This window comes from Lissotriton helveticus, chromosome 12 (genome assembly GCF_964261635.1).
Source record: "Lissotriton helveticus chromosome 12, aLisHel1.1, whole genome shotgun sequence".
Classification (NCBI taxonomy): Eukaryota; Metazoa; Chordata; class Amphibia; order Caudata; family Salamandridae; genus Lissotriton; species Lissotriton helveticus.
The window spans coordinates 481,496,173-481,512,167 of NC_136073.1; positions in this window are offsets into that span (position 1 = coordinate 481,496,173).

The following is a 15,995-nucleotide window of genomic DNA, read 5'->3' on the forward strand; positions in this document are numbered from 1 at the left end:
GACTGACAGAGTATCAAGTGGTAGGCTGAAGACTAGCACAGAAAAATGCAGCAAAGGGATACAAATACACAAACTGACTTAGGAGTGCAGAGAGGAATCAAGATATAAGTTCATTTGTCTACTCTGTGAGGCATATGAATGGCTGAAAAGATTGCGCCTGCGCAATTCTAATTAGTCATACAGTGGTTTGGTGGCGGGAATGGTCTTCTCCTGAATGTGCACATGTTCCATATTACAGATACATGCACTAGTTAACATGTGTATAGAGACCTTCATGGGATGTGCTATCTCTGTGACACCCAGGACATATTCTACAGTTAGTGAGTAACTCCATACCTCCCTTTTGAGAGGTGCTTGAAGGTTTCCAGGGACCCACGAGGAATCCCACATAATGTGAGTGAAGGCACAGACGCTATAGCATACCAAGGGCGCATTCTCCACAGACAGTATTTTTGCAAGGGAAGTCTGCACTGCAGAATTTGAATGGAGCTTGTGAGAAAGAGTGTCATCTGTCACTGCATAAACCCTCATAGGATTTTCAGGGCAGCAGTCTACGGTTAGTGAGTCAGTTGAAGAGAAACATAGAGCAGTGGTCAATTTGTTGTTCAGTCATTTGGAGGGGGAAGTGGTCCAGCAAATGACTGAAGGCCCATGAATGTAGCCCTTTGCCATATTACATATGCATATGCAAGTGTATAGAGGCCCTCAGGGAATGCATGACCTCTGCACCACTCAGATCCCTTTTTAAGCTCTAGCGACTCCATTCCTTTGAATGGTTGATTCGGCTCTTCTTTGTATGATTTACATCTGCCAATCAGTGGTCAAACCGATTTGAGATAGCAGAGACCATCACCTTGTTCTCCTTGCTCTCCTGGTTTTAACCTGAAAACTTTCTCAACAAGACCTCAAAGAATCTTAAGGACCTGCTCCTATCAACACAATGTTCTACTGTCTGATGTGACAGTAAAGATTGTAGATGCATGTGAATTTTAAATCATGCTGACAAACTGCGCCTAATTTCAGGAATTTTGCATTCCACTTGTAAGTCAAAATTCCCGAAATGACACCACATTCTATAATTATGCCGCTGTTAATGGCAAATTATAGCACAAGTGTGAGAACCAGGCGAAAAAACAGAAAGTGAGTGGCTGTTTGTTACAACCATGTCATTTTTTGCACTATTTATTTAGTTCAAGATGCATCCTGATGGTAGAAATTGGGATGTATGACGTTACAACGCATGCTTTTACCACGCATGCTGTTACAACGCAGTTTTTACAACGCAAACCTTTACAACGCATAGCGCTTTGGGGTGCTGGATAGTGAATAGTTTAATTTACTATTCCAACTCCAGTCCCCGTGGACACTAGGGAAGGTGTTGGATAGTAAATTAAAACTATTCCCTATCCTAGAGCGCCCCCCAGCTCAATGCGTTGTAATGGTTTTCGTTGTAAAACCTGCGTTGTAAAAGCACTGCTTTGTAAAAGTTTCGTTGTAAAGGATGTTTCCCTAGAAATTGATGCAGATGCATCATGAGCTAAAAGATAGTACCAAATAACTGATTTGCATTTCATGGAATTATGTGTGATTTCTCACAATATTCCCAAAATGTAGCATAATTGCACTAAAGCAAATTACATGAATTTCTCAAACCTCTGTAAGGTAGGTGGTACTGCAAATGTTCACAAGAACTTAATTAATGTCAATATGATTCATATTGAGCAGTAGCAATGCCTGCACCTGGAAGTACACTGTTCGAAATGTTTGAAATTAGGGGGCTTGGTAGGATGCCGCTCAAGATGGCCGCTGCTCACTGAGCTCCGTTCCGCGGAAGCGCAAAAGACTGCACTAGGTGAGCTTCTGCACCCTTCATGCACGCATCTTTCTTTTTTTTAAGCAGCCGAATGCAGCCACATTGAGGGAATGCACTCCTTTCTTAATTTCGAAGTTCTCTACTCAACCTGACATCCCGATGCAATGCGCATCGAAGGCAACCATTTTCTTTCTCCTAAAATCTCTGAGGAATATTCTGCTAGCAAGCAGCTTGGACTGTTCTTTCTTTGCAGTGCCTTCTGGCCCATCAATACTTCAGTGCTGGCACCCTCGCTCATTTTTCTTTCTGAGAGCATAATTTGTGCTTAAAAACAGGAACAAAAACAAATAACTTTACATGCTAGCTTTCTCTCCGTTCATGTTTACAAGTAATTGTAGTCACCTGCTGCTCAGTTATTGTTATGGGCATGCCCAATTATCATAGGTTGTATCGCTCCACCTCCTTCTCTTTCCTTTCTTTTCATTCTCTCTCTTGTTCCTACAGTTATGCTCTTAATTTTTTTTAAATCAGCAGATGTCTAATTTTTCCTCAATGTAATGGAACTTAGAACAGTTATGTAGAATGCTAAGGGGCTAAAGAACTCTGTCAAACTACAGCGTGTTTTATCTCATCTAGTTCGCTTGAAATGTCATATAGCCTTATTACAAGAGATGCATCTGAATGAGTTGGAAGCTGCTAAGGTCAAAGAACAATAGGCCAGTGAAATATTTTCTACTTTAACCACTACCAACACGAATGGTGTCATCCTGCTTTGTCGTGAATCTCCCAACATCAGTACACACTCGCAACATCATGACTTAAAAGGCAGTTGGTTACTGGTAACACTTACTATTGACGACACCACCTTTACCATAATGAACATTAATGATCCAAATGATCGAAACCCACATTTTGGCAAAGCTCTCCAGCACTATCTCCCAATACGCCACAGCAGTTTATTGGTGGGAGGTGATTTTAACTAAGCCCGACCCTTTTATGGATAGGCAATCTACCTCACGCTTTGTTACTTCTGCCTTTCATAAAACCTTTAAAAGCCTTATTTCCCAACAATCACTATCTTATTCCTGGAGAGTTTACAACCCTGATCTATTAGAATACTCCTTCTGTTCTCCCACCCATCACACTCAATCTTGCTTGGATTATGTATTCCTTAGTAAAAGCTTATTAGAGCATTTGGTTAATTCAGAGATTGGCTCAATTTTAATCTCAGCCCATGCGCCAGTGCTGATTGATCTTGATATTTTGGTTAATATGTGGTAAATAAATAAATAATTACCGGTACTATTTTTCTATGCATTAACTGGAAAGGATAGCTCAATAAATAAGAGGCAGAATCCGAGGTGTCTGAGTCATAAGGGCTTTAATCAGATGGCTCGAGCCAATGGACCATCGGGTTCCATCACCTGCGAAGGTTCAGGAAGGGACAGACACAAGGAAAAGGGAAGTAAAAGCCGCGTGTCATATTAACATCATACAGTATATATAGTAAAACAGTACAATTGCATTGAATACAGTAGGCGTAACAAGTGACAAACGAAAGATAAGAACACATGGGCGTGAAAAGAAGGCGTGCACAGGGCGTGCACGGAGACATGTGATGTAAACGTCACAGAAGTGTCATAAATGGGTGGATACATGGAGGGGGCTACCTGGGCAGCTGGAACCTTTAACCTACTGGTGCGCGCAAACGGGCCATGACGTGTAACTGGGGAGAGCTGGGGGCTCTGACTTCTAGTACTAGAAGAGGAGACTAAAGTCTGGGATGTCAGGACGACATGTACCTATAGCATATCTGATATCTCGTGTTTGGAGAACATGTTGATAGAATCTAAAAGTCATCAAGGCAAAGGCTACTTGTCACTAAGGCTAGTGCATGCATATATTTCCCAATGTATTGCGTATGCTAGGAATCTTCTATGGATATTAATTCAGTAATTCTCTTGCATGGAGACAGGAAGACTAGACTTATAGATGAAGATGTTTATGCGGTTCGTTAGCTAGGAATGTGAAGCCGGGGAGCTGAACTGATAACTAGAGGCATAACATATTCTTGGCAGACAGGCAGGCAGGCCAGGCCGGGCACCGCGCTGCTTGGCAGAAAGTAAGTGAAGGGTCAGGGATGCGGGAGGGGCTGCATCGCTCCTCGGAGTGGTTTCAGGAGACTTGAGGCTCGAATCTGGTGTCCGGGCCCTATGAGGCCTAGAAACGGGGACAACTCGATGAATTAACGTGCACAAGGTAAAGACGTTGGCAACATGGGCCTAATACTTGTTGCTTTCAGGAGGGACTGGATAACTGGCATACTGACGTTGGACACAACTGTAATTGCGTCTTTATTCGGCCAAGAGGGATAAATATGCATATCGATCATGCACATATAACATACGATGGGGAACACGTAGGGACACATGACAGGGCAAAATTCAATTTTCCTCATTCCCTCCTTGTTCCCTACGTTTCCTTCAGGAAACATCAATATTCATGATACCATCTATCTGTTCATACAGCATCATTTGCTCGTCTCTTATCTTCTGGGAATGGGACTTTGGACTTGGAATACAAGAGGTAGCGCACAAGCCGCAAATCGCAGGGCCACATTGTAAACAGAGACAACAACTGAATATGATCATTACTACTATTCCTAGGAATGACAGTACTTTCCATCCCCAGGCAGATATTATATTCCAGAGCCAACCGGACCATGTCCAGGTGCCTGGATTCTGGTGTAGCTGATGGGCAATTTTATGAAGTCTTGTTATAGCTGAATATACAGACGGTGCGTTATTAGGAATGAAAACGCAACAACTGGATCCGATGACTCTACAAGCGCCGCCCCTATCGGCCAGTATGACGTCAAGAACAAGGCGGTTCTGAAGAACAACAAATCTCATAGCAGATTGCTCTTCTGTTAAGTTACCTAGAGCGGAAGTAGTCTCATTCACTACTGCTTCAAGGGTTCTGGTTAACCTACGTATTAGCTTACTATTCTGGATAGGTCCTATGAAGAAAAAGAAACCTTTATTGAAATCTGTATACTGTTCTAAGGCAGTTTCAGTTTGATCGACAATTGGGGACTCGATCTCCCTTCTATGTCTGATGTGTACTAGATGTGTATTTCTGTGATAATCAGATGGGGCTAGAAAAACTGGTGGCAGTAGGAAGGCAATGTAACATGTTCCATCCCAATCTAGGGGCAGACGTACATATGCGGTCTGACCACATACAAAATACGAATGACGTGAGGCTTTGAAATTAGATTTCCCACTGTCACTATACTCGACCACAGTAGTACAATCACTGTGTCCTAGGTGTACTGAACCATTCTTTCTAACACATAATTCGCCTTTCACTGGTAGGACTGTTATAGCAGGTAAGTCTGGAGTAGTCTCGGACTGAACATTCAAAACCATGAAATTGGAGGAGAAATTACCTAGATCGTATACTTCATTTTCTAGATCTAACCCTGTCCTATGGGAAAGACCCTCCTTGTCTGGAAAACATGTTCTATTCAGAAGGGACTTATCGTCTAAGGATGACGTTAACGTAAACCATGCTCCACACGAACCATTGTGTGAAAACGGATAGGGAAAAAAAAGTCGCAGAACTCCCTTCAGTGTCTGGAAAGGGGGGAGTCGACCACACACCCAACAATTAGTGGCATTGCTGGTCTGGTGTGAATAGTGTAGCATACGGATAAAAGTATTGTTGCGCATGGCAAGTCGGTAGGATAACTCGTGAGGAGGTAGTTCACTAAAAGTGTGCTCTACTGTATCATTAGAGGAAAGATGTACATGTGAATCAATAGGAGGAAAAAATACATGTAAAACATAACTTATGCATGTGATCGTAAGACTCAGAAATAACATAAACAATAAAGTGACGATACATCTGCTGCGCAGATTTTTACAGTAACGTATTTTCTTGGAGTTTCGTCTAACTCTCTCACTATGGGGGTCTATCTCATACATGTCAGGAACCTGTCTAACCGCTTCACCCGAGAGGGACTTAAACAATTAAACTGTCTGACTTGCTAGACCTCAATTTCATTTTATACTCCTGCTGCGGAGTTTTCTCTAACAGGGGAAGTTTAGAGTCAGTATCGGGGCAGTCCCTGAAAAAAGTCTTTGGACGGAGTCCATGAAAACGCTTGATGTGGCTGGAATGAAGCCACCCCTTTCTTCCTTCTATCTTTACGGCGGTCCTTGTGGTCATCAAAACAAGTTTCGGCTCCTTCCAGCGGGGCTCCAGCGGGCTTGAATGATCAAAATTCCGGATCAAAACCAGATCACCTGGAACGACCTCGTGCGGTTTCACTTGGGTGTTGTCTGGAAAGGTAGCCGCGACCTGTGAACGACAAGAGAGTAGTGCAGACATCAAGGAAGCTAGGTAATCTGTCAGCATATTACTGTCAACATCAGTAATTTTACGTGGCATAGGTGTACCCCACATGTTCAGGGGACGACCAAAAACAACCTCGAAAGGTGACAGACCTGAACGGGAGTGAGCGACCATTCTCATGTAAAAAAGGGCGACTGGTAGTGCTACCATCCAATCTACACCTTTCTCGGCACAAACCTTTGCAATACGTATTTTCAGAGTTTGATTATGTCTCTCGACGAGGCCAGCTGCCTCGGGATGTCGCACACAGTGGAACTTCCACTGGTACCCTAACAGAAGAGATACTTGTTTCATGAGTTCAGATGAGAATGGCTGGCCGTTGTCTGAATACACGACCCTGGGCAAACCATAGCGGGGGAAATACTCACGAACCAGCTGCCTGGCAGTGGTCGCGGCAGTGTAATCTGGGACTGGATATGCTTCTGTCCATCTGGACAAAGCGCATACAACTACGAGGACATACTTGAAACCTCGACATCGATCCATCTGAATATAATCCATCTGGAGGACTTCAAAAGGGTGGTCAGGAGGATGGAATCCACCTTGTTCCACCGGAACACCTTTTCCTGGATTGAACTGACAACAGATCATGCAGGTACGTACTTTCTGCTTGGCTGCTGCTCGTAAATGCTTGTTAAACCAGAGGTTCTGGATGCTGTCTAACATGGCTTTTTCTCCTAAATGTGCTGGACTATGTGCTGTATTAATAATGACTTGAACCATAGAGTCGGGGAGAAACCATGTGGCTTTTCCCTTCGTCAACCATCCCTGATCTGTCTGGACCCCTCCTTGTTCAGACCATTTCTTGATTTCGTCTGGGGTAGCATGTGACTGGATGTCTAGTACGTCTTGTGTAGGGTCCTTAACTGTCATACAAGTCGTCTGGACTGGAACATCTGTCTTTGTCGTGTTAACTGGAATGTCTGGGGTCTGAGCTGTAAGCTTGGCTGTTCGATCTGCCAGATCGTTACCCTGGGAAATGCCGTCAGTGACTTTCGTATGTGCTTTGCACTTCATAATGGCAATAGCTGTCGGTAAATGTATTGCTTCTAACAGGGCTTGAATGAGGGGGCCATGCTGAATCTTGGCTCCATGAGAGGTCATGAAACCTCTTTCTTGCCAGAGTATTCCAAAGTCGTGTACGACTCCGAATGCATAACGTGAATCTGTATATATGTTTACTTTCAGGTTCTTGGCTCGTATGCAGGCTTGGGTCAGAGCGATGAGCTCTGCTGCTTGAGCAGACAGGGTATCAATACGATGTGTTTCTATAACTTCAGTTTCAGTAGTCACTGCATACGCGGCTACTAATTCTCCTGTACTTGTTCTCATACATGAACCATCCACGTAAAGTGTCAGGTCGGGATCAGGTAATGCAATGTCCGTCAAGTCTTGTCTCGGCTTTGTCATGGTGTCAATAACTTCCACACAATCATGTGTGGCAGGATTTGAAACAGTCGAGGGTAACAGTGTAGCAGGATTTAAAATGTTGCAGCGTCTGATTTCTATGTGTGGCTGAAACAGTGTCAGTTCATATCCTGTTAATCGTGCAATTGTCAAATGCTGAGTCTGTGTACGGTTTAAAAGAACTTCCACGGAGTGTGGAACTTGTACTGTCAGGGAGTGTCCTAACACTATGGAATCACTTTGTCTGATAGCTAGAGCTGTGGCTGCAACTGACTTGAGGCACGCAGGCAGAGCCTGGGCTACTGGATCTAATGTGCTAGAAAAATAAGCACAAGGCTTGTGTTGTCCTGCTTGATCTTGTGTAAGAACAGATAATGCTGTACCATCACGTTCAGTGACAAAAAGTGTAAAAGGCTTACTGTAGTTTGGTGTCGCTAACACAGGTGCATTACATAAAGCTTTCTTTAATTCATTGAAAACAAGTGTATGTTCCTGGGTCCAAGGGAGGACAGTCGACGTCGCTGCTTCCTGTGTTGTTAACTGTATCAGTGGTTTGGCTAGATATGCGTACTGAGGAATCCATTGTCTGCAATAAGAAGTGAGGCCAATAAAAGCTCGTACCTCCTTCTGTGTCTTGGGCTGTGGAAGATGTGCTATTAACTGGATACGGTCAGGTGTCAACTGTCTACCCCTCTTGGACAACAAGTGTCCAAGGTATACCACTTGTTGGACACAGAATTGCAGTTTCGAAGGGGAAACCTTGTGCCCCATATCTGCCAGGAAATACAAGACTGTCAGTGACGCACGTTCGCAGTCACGTTCTGTACGGGCTGTGATCAATAGATCATCGACATACTGGAGCAGGGCAATGTCAGTTGGCATGTGAATACTGTCTAGTTGTCTTTTAAGTGCTTGACTGTAAATACTAGGACTCTCTGTGAAACCTTGAGGTGCTCGTGTGAATTTATAGCTTCTTCCATTTAAACAGAATCCGAAAAGGAACTGGCTGTCTGGATGAATGGGGACACTGAAAAATGCGTTCTTGAGATCAATAACAGTAAAGAACGTAGCTTCAGAATCAATGACAGTCAATAGGGATGAGATATCTGGAACCACTGGGTACTGGGGTATGATACATTTATTAAGTTCTCGGAGGTCAATCACTAATCGATAAACTGGAGGTGCATTTGGGTCAGTACGTTTAAGAATCGGAATGATAGGAGAATTACATACATTGGAGTCAGTTTTGACAACCACTCCTTGAGCAATAAGCTCGTCAATGATTTTCGATAAGGCTGCTACAGCCTCAGGTGGCAATTTGTATTGTCGGATTCGTGGTAATACAACACCTTGTTTCAGAGTGACACGATATGGTGTAATATGCATACAACCTACATCAGTTGGACCTTGCGCCCATAAATGCTGTGGTACATTCAGTAATCTTGGATCAAAATCACGTAACACATAATGACCTTTAAAATCACGTAAAAACAATCTCACTCCTTCCGGAGAACAGCATATGACTGCACCTAATTCTTTCAATGTTTTAATACCAAGTAAATTTTCAGGACATGATTTCGTAAGTAACAAGTCTGTAGTTCGGGACAATGGACCAACTTCTAGGGAAACTGGTTTCGATATTTCATTAACAATAGGCTTTCCTGAAAATCCCAGGGAAACATTTCTTGAGCCTGAGAGTGGAGCCCCTGGAACCTCGTCATGACTGATGGTAGTCCTACTTGCCCCTGTATCAATCAGAAACTTTCTGTCTTTCCCTAATACTTGACTGTGTACATAGGGACCCTCTTGATCTACAGGAACCTCGATGAGAGGCAAGCCAACCTCCCTCTCTAGGCTGTTTCATGAATACTGCTGATATTCTGGATAATCTGACTGTGCGTACTGGTACATCTGTTGTGTAACGTGTTGTGTGGCAGCTATAGGCTGCGGTATTGCAACTGTCTGTTGTGCGTTCTGCGGCGGTTGCGTGTTCTGCGGAACATGTTCCTGTCTAGGAAGACGCGCTCTCTCTTTCGTCTTACCTGTAGCTATGTTGTGTTTCAGAACTGCACATTCATTTATATAATGACCTGGCTGTTTACAGTAATTGCATGTCCCTTTAACGGGAGCTGCAGAATGACTAGTTTGATTCGTACCCCTCTTCTGACTATCTGCTGGAACAGACTGTGCAACTAATACTTTCATTTTCGTATCTTTCATACGTCTTCTTTCGTGTTCTTGCTCTTCCCTGATTCTGTTCTGGTGATACTGTAACACCTGGAGCATTTGGGACGGGGTATTAGCTTGCCATGTACTCTCGACTTTCAATACTCGATTCTTAACTTGTGGTAAAGAATTCTCAACTAGTTTGGTAACAAAAAGATGTGGATACGACTCACTACCTGTTTTCAAACCGCTATTAATAATGAAACATTTCTCAAATCTGGAATAAAAGTCACTAGTGTCTTCGTCTTGTTTCTGTTTACAGGCTGAGATGGCATCCCAATCTTCCTTTTTCGTGGCTAGTAATCTTGGCAAGACTTGTATTAACAGTTCGGGCAACTCTTTGGCTTTATCCCCAAACCAGTACCTGGAACTCGTGTATTATCTTCGTTCTCTAACGCGGTCCAATCAATCTTTTTCTCTCCCACCTCCCATTCTTTCTCTTTGAGTTTTTCATATATGCCCGCGGGCAACAGGACCTTTAACATTTTGATGATATCTGGATACGTGTATTCTCCCATACGGAGCATGTCTTTTAATTCACGGTGGAACCCTGCTGGATCTTTATCGTGACAGGGCACTAACTTTTTCATTTCTAGTAGTTCTATTTTCGTTATAGGGGTGTAAACAAATACTCGTTCGAGCTCACCCCCCGTTCCCTTAACTGGATGTACTTCTCGCAACGGATTCTGTCTATCTATGTAGAATGGGGGTGAAACAGGAACAAAATGCGGAGTCAGGAACGTTCTGTATTTGTGGCGCTGTTCTAAAATGACACTAATTAAATCGGTACCTAGACCCTTCCATCTGTTTAGGAGTAACTCGTTTAGTACATTATATAATGGACCTGGATCAGAATGCTGACTCTCATACAATGTAATGAGGTGCTGGATCATGTACATACCCACCAGTCGCTGCTCGGCTGGGGGCAGTTTCAGAAACATTTGAGCCACTACTTCGTCTGAGTACGTGGTAGAATCACTAGTCCATCGGACTGCTGATCGGGCTAGTTCCTGTTCATGCATGGTACTAAGCTCACTGTAACCTATTCGTAATTTCAGAACTTTATCGGTAGCCTGGAATAATTGTTCAAGAGAACACTGTTCTGGCACGGGAGGAGGAAAAACTTTCTTATAGTCTAGGCGTGTGTGTCTATCGGAAGGTCTCGTCCTACCTACATACGCTATTCTGGTGGGATTCTCGTTGTCTACATCTTCGTCTGAAGAATCATTCTCTTTCTCTGCTACTATTCTTGCTTTCTCCCTCTCGTGTATGCCTATGATTTCTTTCCGAATCTTTCTGTACATTGTTTCTATACTATTCTGTGTCTTGTGTTTTCCGTCTGCTATATTGTCACTCCACCTTATCAGGACTTTCATCTCTTCTGGATTTTTATCAGGACGATCCTGTTCTCTTATTAAACAATTTATTAAAAATTGCAAAATCATGCCTTGAGTCTCGACTTTCCTATGTACCATAGCTTCGTGAATACTTTCTGGTTTCTCCCCTGTTCGGATAAAATGATATATTCTGTCTAAATGTTCTTTCATATCTGATATGGTGATCAAGAAGTTTGCAACTCGTCGTAAACGTACGGAATATAATATCATGTGATCTTCGCCTGGCACTGGGTCATATCTACAATCAGTAAGGTACCTTTTGAGGGCTTCGTACGTAGCCACTTTTGGCGTACGCTGTAATGCTGCATCTCTCAGCGTCAGGCGCTTTGTTTGAGGCGGGGTGATAGGAATACCTCCCCCTGCTCCTCCTGAACTAGAATCGTCAATTAATACTGAATGTGCGGCTGTTGGTAACGTGACTGGTAAAGTAGGTGTACGTAATGTGGGTTGGTCCTGGGGTACTGGCACATTAACCGGATTCCCGGGACCAACGACTGGAGGCACAGTAATTACATTATTGACAGGAGGTGGAAGTTGAACAGGCGGAGTAGGATTCGTATTAGCATATTCTGGGACAGTGTCGTCTAAATAGGAAGAAAGAAAGATTTCAGCTGCGGTCGGTTTGTGACGCAGCTTAGTCGGGACCAATGGTGGCGGTAGATTACAGAGTGTTTCCGGGGTCGCCTTCGGCAAACCCTCGGCGAGAAGAGGATACATACCTTTAATAAGGGCATTTCTTTGTCTGTCTGACTGTTCTGCTCTAACTCGTTCACCTTCTTCTAGTAATTCCCTTTCTTGGGCTTTTTCTGAGGATTCTCTACTTAATTCTGCTTTTCTGAATTCCTTTTCAGTTCTTTTATGCGATTCTTTACGCCACAATTCTATGGCATCTTTCTGGGATTGTCTGGCTTTCTTTTTCCATAATGCTTCTTCTACTCTCATGATGCACTCGGCATCCCATGTTCCTGAAACAGGCCATCTATATTTCTCTTCGAGATGTTTGGTGTAGTCCACCCATAAATCTAGATACAGTATGGCATCTAAGCCATGCTTATGGTACATGAAATGTCCAGGACTGTCCCTAGGAGGGACAGGAACTGATTCTTCGAGTAACCCTTTTCTGGTTTTTATCTGACGTAACTTCGAAAACAGCGGCATATTTGAACCGTACTTGAATTTGAACACAATACACAATAAACACGGTAATGAACAGCAAAACAATCACTCATACCACGACATCAAAAACACATTAATGACAGTTCGAACAGATAGTACCTAATACATTGAAAACATAATACTTGAATTTCTCGAGAACAGACTTACTAGAATTACTGGATGCACTGCTAAAACAGTACAGAACATACCGGTCTCCTAAAGAGACACGTCATACCATATCCACCTAAGTGGACACGTCGGACCGGATCTGTGTACCCAAACCCGTCGGACCGGGCACAAATTAATGAACCCGTCTAGATACCCCCAGCAACGGTACTCACCGGGAAGCAAAACTGAAGGCCTCGGACTGGACTGGACTGCTACGTAGTCTGGTTACTGCTACACACTACGCATGCGCCTCGGGCTTCGGGCTTCGGTTACAGGTGGGCCTCCGGATACCTCGGACCTTGCTCTCTCGGCTTGGGCTCTGGTCGGAACGATCCGCCTTCCTCACCGCCTCGTCTGGATGCCGGACCGCAGTCTCCGTCTCCTCCGTGGGCCTGAGGGAGACTTGAAGCAGAAATATCTGCACGTGCACAGTAGGGGTCCGTCACGGCTGTAGAAGGGTCAGGGGGCCTGCGTTACATCGCCGGCGCGTGGGGAAGGGGCTCGTCCCTATTCGGGCGCCATTTATGTGGTAAATAAATAAATAATTACCGGTACTATTTTTCTATGCATTAACTGGAAAGGATAGCTCAATAAATAAGAGGCAGAATCCGAGGTGTTTGAGTCATAAGGGCTTTAATCAGATGGCTCGAGTCAATGGACCATCGGGTTCCATCACCTGCGAAGGTTCAGGAAGGGACAGACACAAGGAAAAGGGAATTAAAAGCCGCGTGTCATATTAACATCATACAGTATATATAGTAAAACAGTACAATTGCATTGAATACAGTAGGCGTAACAAGTGACAAACGAAAGATAAGAACACATGGGCGTGAAAAGAAGGCGTGCACAGGGCGTGCACGGAGACATGTGATGTAAACGTCACAGAAGTTTCATAAATGGGTGGATACATGGAGGGGGCTACCTGGGCAGCTGGAACCTTTAACCTACTGGTGCGCGCAAACGGGCCATGACGTGTAACTGGGGAGAGCTGGGGGCTCTGAGTTCTAGTACTAGAAGAGGAGACTAAAGTCTGGGATGTCAGGACGACATGTACCTATAGCATATCTGATATCTCGTGTTTGGAGAACATGTTGATAGAATCTAAAAGTCATCAAGGCAAAGGCTACTTGTCACTAAGGCTAGTGCATGCATATATTTCCCAATGTATTGCGTATGCTAGGAATCTTCTATGGATATTAATTCAGTAATTCTCTTGCATGGAGACAGGAAGACTAGACTTATAGATGAAGATGTTTATGCGGTTCGTTAGCTAGGAATGTGAAGCCGGGGAGCTGAACTGATAACTAGAGGCATAACATATTCTTGGCAGACAGGCAGGCAGGCCAGGCCGGGCACCGCGCTGCTTGGCAGAAAGTAAGTGAAGGGTCAGGGATGCGGGAGGGGCTGCATCGCTCCTCGGAGTGGTTTCAGGAGACTTGAGGCTCGAATCTGGTGTCCGGGCCCTATGAGGCCTAGAAACGGGGACAACTCGATGAATTAACGTGCACAAGGTAAAGACGTTGGCAACATGGGCCTAATACTTGTTGCTTTCAGGAGGGACTGGATAACTGGCATACTGACGTTGGACACAACTGTAATTGCGTCTTTATTCGGCCAAGAAGGATAAATATGCATATCGATCATGCACATATAACATACGATGGGGAACACGTAGGGACACATGACAGGGCAAAATTCAATTTTCCTCAAATAAGACAGATAAATTGTCCTGGAGATTTATTAGCTCGTAAATCATGGACCCTTCTTTTCTTGCATCCGTCACAGCCTTTACTACGGAATTTCCCAATTTAATGATAACGAACAAAATATGTGTAATTTCGTTTGGGACACCTTTAAACCAGTCTCAAGTGGTTTTATTATGGGTTTCATCCATTCCGATGAGTCAAATGTGCAAACGAAGTCTGCCTCCATTCTGGCACACATAAAGTCACTTGAACATAAGAACTACACAAATAAAAACGGATATTGATGCTTTGGTTACAGCCAAGATTGAGTTTAATAAGTTCACTACTGAACAGGCATACAGTACACTCCTTAAATGAATTGCTAGATATTATTGTGGCAATAACAGAACTAGTTCCCTTCTAGCCTGTTATTTAAAAGGCGGGAGGGAAAAGTATTTTATTAAATTCAACACTAATTCCTCTGGTGAGTAGGTTTCCAGAGATGCTGATACTATGGCTTGTTTTGCTATTTATTATAAAGATCTGTATATTTCTAAAACGGCTCAATTGGAGGAGTCTCTCAATAACTACTTCTCCAATCTCAAACCTAGAATCTCACCATTGCCAGATCTCTCTATCTTAGAACAACTGCTCCAAATTGAGGAACTCAGTTCTGTCATAAATGCCCTTCCTTAAATGCAAAGCGCTAGACCCAGATAATCAGATAATGTCACTGTTGAATTCTATATCCATGTGCAAAGCTTCTTCTACTCAAACGTTTAAAATTATTTAGTCACTTTAACACTCTAAAATCCTCTTCTGGTTCCTCACTCATCGGAAGAATTATAGACCTATCTCCTTAATCAACACAGAATGCAAGATATTTGCTAAAGCATGCTTCATCCTCACAGGAATGTCTCTGATAATTCTCATGCTTTTCTAAACATCATCAATAAAGTTCAGTAGATGAAAGGTCCTCCGGCAGGACTTTCTTTGGATGCAGAATAAACCTTCCATAGGCTCAACCAGCATTTTTTATTTAAGGCTCTGCAACGACAAGGATTCAGCCCTATTTTTTACAACTAATTATTTTGCCATACTCCTCACAACACTTGTCTTTTATTGGCAATGGTATTAGATCCCATTATTTCCCCGTTGACAGAGGAACTCAACAGATATGCCCCTCGTCTCCTTTGCTTTTTATCTCAGCAGTGGAACCTTTCCTTCACCAACCTAGGACTTCAGATGGTTATTACAGGTTTGAATTTAGGAGCACTCACATCAAGTTTACAGACGTGAGTGATGATATTCTCTTATTTATATCACATCCAAACTGCTCTCTCCCTGTTTTTTTCATGACCTTAACCTATATTCAGCTGTCTCGGGTTATAATTTAAATGGAGGCAAAACAAAGGCACTGACTCTGAATACATTTTGTACCAAAATTATTTGTCAAAGCAGGCCTCTCCAGGAATTTGTCCAAAGTCAAAAGCTAGAGGACACACTTAAAACCAACTCAGATGTCCTTTTAGACAAACTCATAACCTTTTCTCAGAAGTGGTCTCTTCTTTACCTTTCCTGATGGACTTGATTGGACACTATCAAATTGATGCTTCTTCCCATTATAAGTTTCTTTCTTACATGCTCCCCATAAAAATCTCTAAAGGTTTCTTTGGTTAAACTGACCAAATTCTTTCCAAATTTCTTGGCATCGTAAACCTACTT